Genomic DNA, 12,191 nt, shown 5'->3' with positions numbered 1-12,191 from the left:
TTAACTAATTATTTTAGCTTCACCTCGTACTCATACAAAGTAGGTCTCATTAGGACTCTTGTTGACAGGGCCTACAAGATCAACAACACTTGGTTGGGGTTACACAAGGATATAACCAAGCTTACTGAAATTCTCAAAAAGAACCTTTTCCCTGCCCATTTAATTGAAAAAGTGGTTAACCGTTACATCACTGGGACCCATAGCAATCATTGTCCCCGGGGCTACCCCCTTACCACCTCGCCCACGTTTTACTTTAAGCTGCCATACATAGGCCATTTTTCTGTCATCACTCAGAAGAAGATTCGACACTTAATCAAGCGCTATTGTAATGATTTAGACATCAAATTAGTTTTTTCTTCCTTCAAGATAGGTAACCTTTTTGGTGTGAAAGACCCTATCCCCGACGGGCTTCGTTCACGTGTGGTTTATAAGTTTACATGTGCGGGCTGTAATGCCTGTTATGTCGGCGAAACCTCCCGACATTTTTCCACACGCGTACGTGAGCACTTAGCCGTTGATAGGGCCTCTCACATCTTCAAACATCTTCAGAATTCTGAACGTTGTCGCTCATTGTGTTCAATAGACTGCTTTCATATTTTAGATCACGCCACTACCAGCTTTCAACTCAAGATAAAGGAGGCTATTCATATTCAAAAAGAACTACCTTCCCTCAATCAGCAATTACACCATGTAAATCTAAAATTATCCTTTTAACTTACACCTTTTCACGTTCTTGTTGTTACTATTTGTCTTAATTAGCATTTTTGCCTACTTATTATTCAACTTGCTTTGTAATCATCCATTCAACTGAAGATGACAGAAGCTCTGTCGAAACATGTCTTGCAAACTTAAAAAATTGGTCGTTTTCCTTAAAATAGTTGCTATATAGTTTTTGAAACTTTTGCCATCTCCAAAAGTGTGTGCACAGTTTCCACTCTTGAGGTAAAATATGTAAGGTTTTAGTAGTGAATACTATCTTACTCGCTAACTGAATGAAATACCGTTGAGGGACACACCGATTTACTTCTTTGAGTAATATGAAAACATAGGTTGATTTCCAGTGGGCATCGCCTGCAAATGATGCACAATCTCTGTTATCTTAGCTTTAAAATCTCGTGATTAAACATGAAGTGATTTAAAAAATCTTATAATCAGGCCTGTAAATGCGTATTTCAGTATTTCTGGTTTACATTGTTTTATTTTGTATTGTCATTCTTCTACGTTGTTTATTGTTGATATTCAAGGTGTTCTTCTCTGATTTTTTTTTTCGGTTTGTTTTTTCTTTCTTGTTGTTGGAGTTCAAACAATGAATTGAAGCCAGCTTGTGATTTCAATGATTTTCACTTTAATGGTAAGTTCACAGCAAACTTTCGTTACTTTTGAGGGTTCACAGTTGCCTTGAGGGTTGAAGTCTCAAATCTTTTCTTCATTTTAGGTTTACTTTTGGTGAAGGGACAAGAATCAAGACGGGCTTACATGCCGTAACTCAGTCATGTTTTGTTGATTCGCCCTGCAGATCCAAACCAGAGGTGAGAATCAATTTGTAGACCGTCAATTACTGTTTTTGACTTTGTCTGTTGATTGCAATCAAAATAGAACTCTAGTAAATGTCTGTAAGTCATCTGACTCAATCATCTTCTGGTTTTTTTCCTTTAGGGTTAGGGTTTAGGAAAAACAAGGCAAGACAAACGCTGCAAAGACTTGCCGATGAACGAAAATTGCTTTACGTCTCACCGGGGCTGACTTCAACACGTCATTTGGAGGATACGTATCATGTACGAGCTGTTATATGGCATTTAACGGTACATGTTTACTTCCCGAACTTCTATCTGTTTTTCGTCAACGTAACAGTCTAGTGCTGCCTTTAATTTAACCTTCTCAAAATAAAGGATCTACGTCGATCAAATGTTGTATGTATGTATGTATATAACAAAAGAAAACCTGGGTCCGTTTGTTCAAAACACGATATGAGATAATCCAGGATAAGCAAGAATTATTCTTTCATCCATCAGTTTTGACGTCGACTAATCTTAAACTCCACAAAACATTTACAAGAAAACATTTACTTTATGCAACAGAAATTAGAACTAAAAGTTGCTCTCTGTTTTCCGGGATTCCTCATTTCCCAGGTCAAAATTTATCTAATCGACGACGTTTCGGCGAGTTTGACTGGCCTTTTTCATAAATTGCGAAAAATATGGGCTGACTGACTGACTGACTGACTGACTGACTGACTGACTGACTGACTGACTGACTGACTGACTGACTGACTGACTGACTGACTGACTGACTGACTGACTGAGATGATAGGAGACAAAACGTTTTAAACAGTTCAAGGAACAGATTTAATGAGTATTAAATGTGACTGGCTGACTGATCGCACGACTGGCTGATCGCATCACTGACTGACTAAGGCCCGGTTCATTCGTCGCATTTCTGCCACGTCGAATTCAATTCAACAAATTTTACTTTGTTGTTGAATTCCTGTGGAATTTAAAAATTCCACAGGAATTCGACGTCTGAATCTGCTGCCGCATTTCTGCCGCACGTCCGACTGTTCTTGTCGCATTGTCCGACAGAAATGCGACACCGATATCAAACGTCGGATTTCTGCCGTGTCGAATCTAATACATACATTATGCTACACAAAAATTAACTTAATTTGAGTATATATAACTGCTCAAAAACAAGTCTAGGCTATCTAGCACATTCTTCACAAATCCCAGGCCAGTTGTAGGTAAACAAACTGTTTTGAAATAATTAAAAATTTAATAATGTGCCCGTCAACTCAGTGTTGCCTACTTATCAAACAGTAATAGACGTATCAATACTGAATGTGTTGGTACATGTACTTTATCTTTTTGACTGTTTTTTTTTTCTTTTTACAGTTCAGTGCTGTAATTCTGATCCTTTACTATGCTACATTAAATAACGAGGAGATTTCATGTTGGTAAGTTGACAAACCTATGAATTTTCTTATTCACTTATTAGATTAGAACCATTTTTGAATTCAGTGTGAAAAGTAATTCGACATTGCATTCGATTTTAGATTGAAAGAAACCAATCAGATACAAAATGAGAAACGATAGAATGACAATGTAGACATGCATGTGTTCGCCTACATTTATTCTATTTGCTATAAGGGTCTCCTTGGGTTTTTGTGATTTACAATGTTGTGTTTGGTCTGTTTTTGCATTTGCAATGTTCAGTTTGAGACTACTTCACTTGCACAATTTATTGATCATTTTTACCACCTACATTTCGTGCATGTGTTCAAACTTCCGTGTGGCTCAAGGAAATTTCTTTGAAATCTCTGCTAAAAAATCACATTTTTTTCGCTCAAAAATTTTGCGATGTTTCGTGTGAACAATAGCCAAATTTGGGCAAATTCGCCTTCATTTTTTTTTTTTTTTTTTGCACAGTAATGTACATGTTTTTTAAACAAATACATGTAATCATCATCGTGTTTACAATCCTCAGTACACTTTGTCCTGAGAATTTATCTTCTGGAGCAGGAATTTGATGGCTTTAAAAATCGCCTCATCAAAATAATAAAGTAATAGTAAAATCAGTCCTTAGTTTTTATATTCGCTACCTTAAATGTGTAAAGGATTTTTTTTCATGAAAACAACAATATAGACAGATTATTTAATACAGACATTTTTTCCCTTAGCTTTTCAAAATGCAATGATTTTTGTTGTTGTTGTTTCTTTGTTGATTACACTCTTTTGTAAACTGTCTTGCGTGTTATTGAGAACATGTGCATTTAGCGAACATTTATTTACGATTTTATGTCAATTTAGGGTCTTAGTGTTACACCATTTTCCAATCTCTCTTATTTGTTTTTTCCTGGAATTGTTTATTTCTTTTAAGGAATGATTAACATGATAAATTTGACAAATTCAAAGGGATACAATTTCCAAAATGAACTACTGAAAACCTCCATTAGGTTGGTTTTGCGACAATACACCAACCAGTTCAAGTTTTTCTGGCACTTTGACTTTGGTAGAAACATGTGTGAAATGAAGTGTTTGATAAAAATTAAAGACAAAAAGGTGGAAAAGTATCTGCAAATAGTTCTAGTACAGCTAATTGAATCAGATGACTCGATGGAAGAAAATTGGCCAATGAAAACCGTATTTGAGGACAGAGTATGTCCATCTATTTTGAGAATGTACCAACAATGTAGAAGCATCTAAACAATACCGCTACAGAAAATTTAATAGAAAATAAAACTTTCCAAGCTAGTTCATGCAGTTGCAAATTTTTCCATTTTCATTCTGAACCTCAACATTAAGGGACTGTAACTTCATTAGTTATCAACAAAGGAGCATGGGAGGGGAAGAAGTGAATTTATACGAAATGCTGTTGTAACAAATGAGAAAACATGATTACAGGAGGAAATGATTTCAAAGTTTTTAGCCAGGTTCTTCATCATTTCACTTTGATTGGTGTCAAATTTACGTCACGAGAGATATCTCAATTGACCCCCTGTATGGCTAGCAGGGTGCACATGGCTATTTTTGTTTTAACTGAAAAGTCCATTGTTTCCTGATGCGTGTTTTCTTTGCGTATTACTGATTCATTAGTATATTCTGTTTTCTTCTTTAAGAAAGAATTTAACACTAAATAACTTCAGTAGCAATTTTTTTCTACCATAATGCAAATTAATCTTGTGTTCACATGTATTGCATGTCTATGGCTTTGTAGTAGCTAATGCCTTGAGGCTATTTTTGAGCTTTTCTTAAAGATAACCGACTTGTGTTGTCAGAATACCAAGAAATTATTCCAAACCAATAACTCTTCCGTCATGCTGTAGTTGTCTATCTGACAGTCAAAAATTGCGGTAAGAATGGTGACTGGTCCCTGGAAAACCACATAGCCAATTTGCATGTTATATGAAATGCAAAGATCACGATGGCCATCATGACTGAATAAGGCCAATTGATTTAGAAATCATTGTAAAAAGTATAGATGCAAAGATTTTCTTAAGAATGATTGCTTTTGCATCACATCACACCTTGTTATGTTACTGAAATGCTCAACTAATGTCCATGTCTTCATGGCAACAACAAAAGTCTAACAAATCAAAAGCTGTATTACATCAATTAACTCGTCAAAGTTTGTGTCAAAAAATATTAGATTCAACCTAAGTTGGTTGTGAATAAGTGAAATATTTAGAAAAATATTCAGCTTTTGCCTTTTGATTATATTGATTCATAATTCTTACACAATTCTGCTCCGATCTTCTCGGAGACAGAAGTCAAAAAATCTGCTTTGCAATGATTCTAATCTTTTTTTTTATCTGAACTCTCGTTCACCTATTTTTCCTTTTCTAATCCAGAGGCATTGTTTTCATTTTAATTGTTTAGTATCTTAGTACTAGCTAGCGCTTGTGAGGCCTTTCTTTCGGGATAACTCGATACAATAACTAGACATACGCCAATATAGACATATTGATAGATGCGAATGCAACCATAATATTCCATTACTATGGAATACGCTAATATTTTCATGTGTTGTTCAAATATTCTTCGAAACTTCGTTGAGTTAACAGGACGTTTGATATGTTTGTTTTAATTTTTATTCCTAATTTCCTATGAACAAAATCAGCGGCTTTTGCAATATTTTAATCACTTTGTTTTGGGGGTTAAAATATTATAAACTCCAGACGTGGAATTTTAGTGACGCTTAATAAAATAATAAATGAATTTTTGGAAGTGAGGAAACAATAATCAACACAAACAAGGATTTGAGTTTTAATACACTCTTGTGTAAGTTAATTAAAATTTTCTACAATACCAGAGTGCATTTACATTTTCAGACCAACTCCAAAACTTGAAAGTTTATCTGTTATTACCATTGTGCCTTTCATGTGATACTTAGCCAGGTGTCATTTAAATTTCAACGAAAGTCTGAGAAACGGAGTTTTTAAGATTTCACGCGATATTAGTTTCTGTGGAAACGTCATTTGTAATGTCCACTCCTTCAAGGCCCAGTGAGACTTGCACTCGCGGTAATTTTTATGCACGTCGTAGTAAGCGTGTTAGGGAATATTAGCATAACGCGCTCGAAGAATAAAAGACAAAAATAATTTAGTTGATAGGGACCTTTCAGCTACTCCTCTAGTGAATCAGAACGTTAAATTAAGGCTGTTTTGCGTTGGCAACAACAATCATTACATTGGCTTATCGATCGAGTTGTTTGGATGTAAAAATATCTACAGAATAAGGAGAGAAAACGAGCATTATTTTCATACTCTGCTGGACCCAAAATGCAGGATATTTTCGACACAGTGGAGATAACGAGGTGAGAAATTGGCTTACAAAATCCCAAACATGAAAGGCACAAGAAATTATGGGGTAACACAAAATTTTAATAGGAGTCTCACCCGTACATATTTTTACGAGAGCTCAATGTTTTTTTGTTTTAAAGGAATTAAATGTTTAGAGAAATATGTGCGCGCCTTTGCACAGAATTTTAATGTGTTCTATTAAACAATGAAATTATCGTTGTCTTTTTGTGTTTCTATATTTCTAATTTCTCATTTCTCTCTCATATTTTGCAGAATTGAAAGAAGTTAATCGCACCAATTGCAATTGGAGACCGATGCTACATAAGATAGCCGCAAGCTCTCATCGTGTAGTGTTTTTTTTTTCTTTGGTGAATATGCACAAATATATTTAATAAAGAACGCGAAAACTCGCTAAACATTTAGTCAGATTTAAATGCATCGAAGAAAGAAAACATAATATTTTGGAACGAAAAGAATTACGTTTTTATAGGTTATTTGTTAATTCTTCGTCCTTTGGCCTGAAAGTAGTATGCGCTTTTAAACGGTGCCTGGAATTATTTCAGAAAAAAAAAAAAGTCTTTTGGCGGGAAAAAACTCTGTGTCTAAAATTCTCAAAAATAATTTAAGTCTTTTGGCGGGAAAATAGTTTGCGCTTTTAAACGGTGCCTGGAAATTTGCCAAAAATAAAGTAAGTCTTTTGGCGGGAAAAAATCTGTGTCTAAAATTCTCAAAAATAATTTAAGTCTTTTGGCGGGAAAAAAGTCTGCGCTATTAAATGAAGTCTTGAAATTTGTCAAAAACAAACTAAGTCTTTTGGCGGGAAAAAATCTGTGCAGTTTATAATCAGATTTTGCCCATCGAAAGTCTACCTTTATTTTGACTAGTTACTAGACTCTGTTTAAAAGTGCAGAACGTTTTTCCGCGTCGGCAACCCTACATAGTCAAAAAATAGTAAAAGAGATAGCCTACATTTCGACTAGTTTCCAGGCCCCTTTAAAAGCGCGCATTTTTTTATTTAGTGACACAAGACTCATTTGTTGATTACAATATTGTTTCTTTATTTCAATTCAATAAAGTATTAAAAGTGAGAACTGATTTATAGGTTGTGATCTTTACTGAGTATATATTTACAAGTATAAAAACTGTTTAACTAACTACTGAGGTCAATAGATGCAGAGTAATTTTACGAGTCGTAAAATTTCTCTGTATCTATCGACCAAAGTAATTAATCAAAACAGTTTACAATTGTAACAAAGTCTGAACAATTTCTAACTAGTAATTACAGCAATGAAGGGAAATAAAAAAATATCTACAAGAATTTAATTCAAAACTGAAATTACAGATTCAATGAAAACTGGCTTGATTGTACAAACGGTGTTTATAATATATACGTAGAAAATATAATTGCCGGAAATTTTTAAACAACAGACTCTTTGTCCCTCAAAAGAAATTTCTGTAAAAAAATTAGACCTGATTTTCAAATATTCTTTGCCAACTGACAATATTCTTAAGTTTTCAATGCATTGAATATAAATAAACGCGGACCCATGCAAGGAGACCAAACGAAAATGAAAGAGTAAGTCGAATACATTTGGTCAGAAATTCAGTGTTCGCTTCAGAGATAATTCGATTTTCCTATTTGTAAAATGGCAAGAGTTCAAAATTTTAGTTATCTCCAGAATATTTCGTGAATTACTTCACTGGTGTAGTTTGCTGTAAAATCTAGAATTCAAAAAGCACGGTGAGCCTTTTTACTAACGTGAAATAGGATTTGAAATGACTTCAAAATATTTAAACAAATTTGCATTTCTCACAATAAATTTTGATCTCTAGAGAGAAAAAAGTACGGCTAGATTTTTAGGAACATTTTCAAACAATTGTGCCGTACAATAAAGACGAAATCTCTTCAAAAATTCTAAATTAAGTTGCGTGACCGAAACTAAATTTAGGTTTCTTGTAGAAAAAAGTACGGCGAGGTTTTAGAAACATTCACAATCAATTGCACCGTACAATAGAAGACGAAACGACTTTAAAAAAAAATTAAACTGAAGTTGTATGTCCAACACTAACTTTAGGTCTGATTTCAAAGCATAGGTCCGAATTCTTAACTCTCCTTACTGAATAGCACACAATTCTTTTATTACTTGTGAGAATTTGATTATGCATCGAGACAATATTTCCTTGCTTCAATCTCGTCAGCTGATTCGATGTCCTAATTGTTCTTGGAAACAATTTTCGGTGTAATCATTGTTCTTTACCTAACGAGCCACATACAACGGAAACCACATCAAGTTATTCAGACCCTTGTTCTTGTCCCTAGGCATCTGCAGCTGGCCTCTGTAAGAATCCACGAGAGCCAATGTATCCATGATAATCAGTGCCTGTTTCCCGCGACAATGCCGAGCATGGGGTCACACTGTGGAAAAATACAACGCGTCTAGGTCAACAATGTTTATCAAGAATTATACCAAAAAAAAAAAACATACATCTAAACGTTCAAGCGCGTACACTAGTCGAAAGCTGAAAGTAGCAGGAACAATCTACATTTTGTCCTCGCGAAAATAGATGAAGTAGTATAACTGGTAGGTTAGGAGAGTTGAAAGTCAGCAGCTTAAAACATTTTTCTTTTGTCCAAGCTCTTCGCAAGTGGCAAAATTAAGCACATTTCATTCGGGAAGCACGAAATAATATTATGAATTTGGTCGAAATCTCATTGGAAGCTGCTTGCTAATCACGTGATTAATTTGCATCATAATATAAACCAAAATAGCAGCTAACTTGAATTCATGACACTAAAGGTCATTCAAGGTCACCCACATCAAGTGAGGCTTATAAAAACTATGGTTCAAATCAACGAAATTGCAAATGAGAGTTTTCTGCATCAGGTTTTCACAAAAGCCTGTCGTTATGATGGTTTTGAAACACAAGTATTTACAAATTCTATTGCCAAATTCACTCTCGGATTCCCTATAATGTCCTCTCTTATCACTGAATTAAATCACGCCAGGAACCCATTAACTGGAGTCTCCATCTCGTATACTAACCCTGCCAGTCAACACTTTCCCGTATCTTTCTATTTTTAGAAAAAGCTCTAGTGGGAGTTTTCACACGACCCCTTTAAATAGCCAATGATACCCGAGGAGCTAAGACCATTTTTTGTCACCACAAAGACTGGGATTCCCTTTGGCCCATGTTTTGCTTCCTTTTTTGCAGAAACAAGATATTTCGTGGGAAACCAAGAGGCTCCTGTGCTAATTACAGTTCTAAAAATAGTTAAGTTATAGCACGCACGGAGGCTCTGCATGATGGGTTGCGTGTGTGAACGTGGTTTCTCAGCTATCGAGTTTTGCACAGTCTAGGGTCGAAATTTCGACCTCCAAGCTAAGCAACGACAAAATTCGCTCGAATGGTTGCGCTTTGTACTGATTGGATAAAAAATTAAAACTTCCGAAACTTTTCGAATGTTTCAACGAAAATTGGCCAAATCGACATCTGATTCCCTCACTGTGCATTGTGTGTGATTAATAGAACATAAACGAGATAATAAGATGACAATGAACTCACCATAGCTGATTGAGCTGAGCAGGGCTTTGTCCGACGATCATGTTTTGTTCATCGGGTGCCTCAGTATAGTAATTCCAATCTAAAAGGAGGTTTAGAAAACTACGTAAGTTTCTAACGTTTTAACTGAAGAAAACAACCACACTCTAAAGTTTCATTTTGGACAATCACGCATGAACTTACCATAGTTGAATGAGCTGAGCAGGACATTTTCCAATGTCGCGTTTAGATCACAAGGCGCCTCAGTATAGAAATTCCAACCTAAAATGAGCTGGTTAAGAAAACAACATAAGTGTCAAAGTTCTTAAAGGCAACATTAATACTCTAAAGTCATTATTTGAACAAATCATTTGATTTTTATCTTTTCTGAAATAACGTTTCGAAACGTTGGCCCTCATCAAGTTCTGGTTCATTCTCACGATTGCTTTGATGTAACACCAAAATTTCATAACTGGTTAAAGCAATGTAAAGTGAATTAACATTTCATGAACACGCTTGCAACTGAAAAGATCAACTAACCAGAACTAATCTTGTAATTGGCCGTGCCCTCATGAGTTGTCAGTGTTGCAGTTACCTCTTTTCTGAAAGGAACGTCCAGAACAGCAAATAATTAATATTTGAACGACTTAGGCTTCGAAGATATGGACTCAATTAATTGACCTCGCTCCCAATATGTGGCTTCATAGCTCAGTTGGTAGAGCATCGCACCGATATCGCGGAGGTCACGGGTTCGAATCCCGTTGAAGCCTTGATTTTTTCAGGCTTCTTCTTTTCAAGTGCTTAAATTGGAAAATTAACTGCGATGATCATTCTTCAGTTTCATTTAGGCTTACCATATTCACAACCATTTCCCTATGATTAAAAAAATACATTTCTTCCATAAAAAACCCTTCAAAAGATCTTTGGTGCAAGCGACTCGAGATTAGTGTTTTATTGAGTCGTGTGAAATGTGGAGTTCAGTTGCAAAAAGATTGGCAGCGAATTAAACTGGCTGAAGTAACGGCGTGACCAAATTCTCTGTTTATAGCCGTCGGTGCCAAGAACAGATCCGTGTCATTTTTCTACCAGAAAATCTATAGCTACCTCTGATAAGCATGAATATTATTTCAAGGAAAAGGAATAACTATGAGTGGACAAGGAATCACCAACACTACTTCGCAAGTGAAAGTTGTTGACTTTAAAAACCGCCAGAAAGGTTTTCTACAGCTCTTTTCAAGAGAAAAAAATGCTAATTTATCTTTGGAAAACACAGAATTACTTTCACGTAAATTTGTTACCTTGAGAAGGATTCACAACCATGCAATGTCCTGAGAAGGCGGCTTTTGCATATTGGTTTACGGACTACGTCTTGTAAAGTTTGCTTGAAGTAACGTTCTTGTTGTATTTGTTTTTACATAGAAGCTCGAAATGTAGAGCCATATCCTAAGCTCAATGCTGGTGGTTTTGCAGCAACGAGTGAAGGAAAAGTACATTTTGTTTGCTGAAGTTCTGAACGTGGATGGCCAAGTGTACGACCAACGAACACTACGTGACAAATGTTTCATCGTATGAGTAATTTGCAATTTAAATTTCAAACGTTTGCAACGGCACACAACAAATGCATAGTTCGTTGCTATTATTCAATTGGACGATTTTCCCGTCGCAATTAAGGCGGGGTATTTGAATATTAAAACAGGCTTTTCACTGATTTCTGGAAAATAATTCAGCATAGCAATAAATTTCGTATACTTCATCCCGCCCATTTTCTTGAAGGTTATACTATTTCTCTATTGTCCGTTCCCGAACACGCTTCCAGTCACGTTCCGTTGCCCTCTGAATTACGGGTGGGCTTTCCCTAGTTTGTTAACCCGTCAATTCGGCACACTGCATTTCCTCTTCTCTCTAACCCGTATTTCATACTGCTGTTTCTGCTCGTGTTCTTGGGACTTACACCGTGTATCTCTTGCATTTCTCATTGCATTGTGAGTGGGTAAACCTTCATGTGGCTTTAGTCATGCCTCTCCTGGTCCTTTGACTAGTGAGTTCGCCACTTTGAATTCCACCTTCCGCCAGTTTCCTCTTGCGTTACATGGTATTGGGCTTGCGTTCCTCTTCAGGTTTATCCGGCGTCCGTTACGAATTCAAATCCTCCGTGGGAAAAAATGGCGACTGATACGTTTACCCATAATTCTCAGCGCACGAAAACTTTAACAACCCTCATAAAAGCGTTCAGAAAAGCTCTAACAACTTTAAACCTAGCATACACCATTCCGTTAGCACAGGGATAAATATTGTTAAAAAAATGGCTTTTCTTGCAATCTATACCTATAGTATGCACAGTCAGTTAGCAAACTGG

General features: G+C 35.9%; 2 long non-coding RNA genes and 1 other non-coding gene across 3 annotated transcripts; 2 read left to right on the top strand and 1 right to left on the bottom strand.

Moving 5' to 3' along the window:
* Positions 1 to 806: 806 nt before the first annotated feature.
* Positions 807 to 7,390, top strand: LOC110045654 (uncharacterized). Its single transcript, XR_016208261.1, has 4 exons — positions 807 to 1,529; positions 1,657 to 1,802; positions 2,889 to 2,950; positions 6,569 to 7,390. It is a non-coding gene; the product is annotated as an uncharacterized LOC110045654 (long non-coding RNA).
* On the bottom strand, positions 7,329 to 12,016 carry LOC149118280 (uncharacterized). Its single transcript, XR_016208255.1, has 5 exons — positions 11,787 to 12,016; positions 10,376 to 10,437; positions 10,040 to 10,127; positions 9,860 to 9,938; positions 7,329 to 8,711 (listed from the first exon to the last, which is right to left on the bottom strand). It is a non-coding gene; the product is annotated as an uncharacterized LOC149118280 (long non-coding RNA).
* Trnai-gau (transfer RNA isoleucine (anticodon GAU)) lies at positions 10,533 to 10,605 on the top strand. The gene has a single exon. It is a non-coding gene; the product is annotated as a tRNA-Ile (tRNA).
* Positions 12,017 to 12,191: the final 175 nt, after the last annotated feature.

This window comes from Orbicella faveolata, unplaced genomic scaffold (assembly GCF_042242905.1).
Source record: "Orbicella faveolata isolate gen_17 unplaced genomic scaffold, um_ofav_v1 contig_1, whole genome shotgun sequence".
In the NCBI taxonomy this organism is placed as follows: Eukaryota; Metazoa; Cnidaria; class Anthozoa; order Scleractinia; family Merulinidae; genus Orbicella; species Orbicella faveolata.
The sequence above is the reverse complement of the archived record's forward strand: the minus strand, read 5'-3'. Positions and strand labels throughout refer to the sequence as shown.